At 46.3% G+C, this 3,026-nt stretch overlaps 1 non-coding gene across 1 annotated transcript; it reads left to right on the forward strand.

Annotated features, from left to right (window-relative positions):
• The first annotated feature begins 758 nt into the window (after nucleotides 1–758).
• trnav-cac (transfer RNA valine (anticodon CAC)) lies at nucleotides 759–831 on the forward strand. Its single transcript has one exon. It is a non-coding gene; the product is annotated as a tRNA-Val (tRNA).
• The last annotated feature ends 2,195 nt before the right edge of the window (nucleotides 832–3,026 follow it).

Below are 3,026 nucleotides of genomic sequence, written 5' to 3' on the forward strand. Positions count from 1 at the left end.
GCAAGGGTGGAGGACATCAGATACTTGGGGTCAAATGTGTAGAGCAATGGGGAGGGTGGTCAGGAAGTGAAGAAACGGGTCCAAGCAGGTTGGAACAGGTGGAGGTTGCTTGGTTGGCGCCATCTTGGAACGGTGTTTTCCACCCGGTTTCGAAACCAAGGACCTTTCGCGTGTAAGGTGAATCAATAATCTAAAAAAAAAATTTAAAATCCGAAAATAAAAATAGGAAACAAGGACAAAACAAACAGATTCACGACGGCCATCTACACATCCAGGAGAAACAAGTCATCAGGGGCCTCATGTGCAAAAACCTGTGTGGCTTTCCGACTGAAACATGGCGTCGCTCAAATCCTGAAAAGTTTTTTTCACAGCAAAGTTCAGATGTATCAAGAGTGAAATGAGCGTGGAAATGTGCGGTGCCTCACGTCAAATTCATGGCTGGCGTACGCACGTTTCTGCAGCTGTTGGTGATGGTGGGAAGGGTTAGAGAGACACATGGGCCTGTGCGCTCGGAGGATGTGCCCAAAACCGCGGTGGCTGTTTGAATTTCTTCTCGTGCCCTCTGGCCTGAAGGGAGCGCCTCAGACTTTTCAAAGGCGAGTGAGGAGAAGCGGGACGGAACATGAATGAATGAATCAATGATTGATTACTCCACGATTTACCGTCCAAAACGTCAAATGCAGATTTTTTTTCCATCGGCTTGCTGGCTGGCAGCTCCCAAAAGTACTGTTGGGTCTGTTAGACAAAGCAAACCAGCAGTTTCCATAGTGTAGTGGTTATCACGTTTGCCTCACACGCAAAAGGTCCCTGGTTCGAAACCGGGTGGAAACACGGCTTGTTTGTTCTTTTTTCTTTTTATCTGCCATGAAAAACTATGGGAGAGATTTGTGTCAAAATCTTTGGCACAAATATATCTGCAATTAACACGTGGTTTTTACACGAGGGATAGCTTGCACTAGCAGCCGTTTCTTCAAGCTAACGGCTAATGTTGAGTCAGTCAAGCACATAGAAACAAGCACACATAATTAAAATAAATGTAATTTAATAATAAATGTATGTACACATATATAATTCCCTCTGTGTCTCTAATGCGATTATTAAGCTTTTTATTTAATAATAATAATAATAATAATACATTAAACTTATGAAGCGCTTCGCAAGACACCCAAAGACGCTAATCAGATGACAATAACAGTGAGCAGGAAGCCCGGGTGGCGGGTGCTGGTCAACGACGCTGTCCACCGCAGTGGAATGCAGAAAAGTGAGAGCCTCGCTGGACGTCAGGGGATGCGGAAGGATGTTCGGTAGCTGAGCTCGCTGCACACATGTTCATGAGTCACAACCGAAGCCGGGTGTTCGAGAGTTTGCCGAGACAGAGATAGGTAGGTGGTAATTTAGCTGAAGGTTTTTGTTTGTTTGTTTGTTTGTTTTTTAAAATCTCCCCGCCTTTCCTAGTTTACGTGACAACAACAACGCATCGTCCTTCGGTGAATGTGTTGAGTGAACATGAACCTCAGGGATGGATCATGAACGGAATGAGGAAGCACTTGAATGAGTCTCTGAAAATGAACTGAACGATTCGGTGAACGAATCTTTTTATAGAACTGCCACAGTCATCTTACCAAGATGGCGCCTACCAGTGTGGTCGCCTCGGTAACGTGCTCTCTAGTATTGTCTTTGTTTTTGTGTTTTTCGTCCGTCTTTGGAGACCTTACACGACTCACTTACACAAGGGGAGACCTGCTAACCATCAAGGAGGCTACTCCGGACTTTCTGTCACCAATTTTCGAAAATCCGCTCAGTTTTTTCCCTGAGTTACTCACCGGAGCGGCGTCCGCGGTTTTCGGCGCATGGAGGCGGAAGCGGCGCCACAGAGGAAAACGAGCCGGCATTCAGGTGAAACTCCGCAAGAGAGGACACAGATTGGCGTTCCCGTCGATCCACCTCGCGAATGTACGCTCCCTACCCAACAAAATGGATGAGCTTCATCTTCTGTTAAAGACCAGTAAAGACTTCAGACGTTCCGCAGCCATGTGCTTCACGGAGACCTGGCTTTGCGACGCTGTACCCGATGGCGCCGTCATGCTTCCCGGCTTCAACATTCATCGAGCGGACCGCGACATGGAATCAACGGGGAAAACGAAGGGCGGCGGGATATGCCTCCATATCAACGAAAAATGGTGTACGGACGTCACGGTGCTCAGCACACACTGCAGCCCGCATTTGGAGTCGCTGTTTTTGAACTGTAAACCATTCTACTCGCCACGTGAGATTGCATCGTTTATACTGGCTGGAGTCTATATTACACCTCAAGCTAACACGAACGCCGCATTGCTAACGCTCGCCGAACAAGTCAATGAAATTGAAAAAAAACACCCGGACTCACCCCTCATTATTCTCGGGGACTTTAACAAAGGTAAACTCAATCACGAACTCCCTAAATACAAGCAGCATATCGACTGTCCTACCAGGGAAAATAATACTTTAGACCACTGCTACACTACGGTAAAAAACGCATACTGTGCTATACCTCGTGCAGCCCTGAGCTCGTCTGATCACTGCTTAATTCACTTAATACCGACGTACAAGCAAGAACTTAAATGTGCGAAGCCTACAGTGAAAACAGTCAAAAAGTGGACCAATGAAGCCAAGATGGAACTTCAAAGCTGTTTAGACTGCACAGACTGGAGTGTCTTTGAAAATTCAGCTGGCAGCCTGGATGAATATACGGACACTGTCACATCCTATATCAGTTTCTGTGAAGAGGTTTGTGTACCAACAAAATCATTTCGGACATTCAACAACAACAAGCCGTGGTTCACTGCTAAACTTAAGCAGCTTCGCCAAGCTAAGGAAGATGCATATCAGAGCGGACAGGGCCCTGTATAATCTATGCACCAAAGTTGGAAAAACAGTTTAGCGCGAACGACTCAAAATCAGTCTGGCATGCATTCCAATCGCTGACTAATTACAAGCGACGATCCCCCCAAGCTAAGAACAATAGCACACTAGCCAACGACTTGAAT

This window comes from Phycodurus eques, unplaced genomic scaffold (genome assembly GCF_024500275.1).
Source record: "Phycodurus eques isolate BA_2022a unplaced genomic scaffold, UOR_Pequ_1.1 contig_988, whole genome shotgun sequence".
NCBI classification, from domain to species: domain Eukaryota; kingdom Metazoa; phylum Chordata; class Actinopteri; order Syngnathiformes; family Syngnathidae; genus Phycodurus; species Phycodurus eques.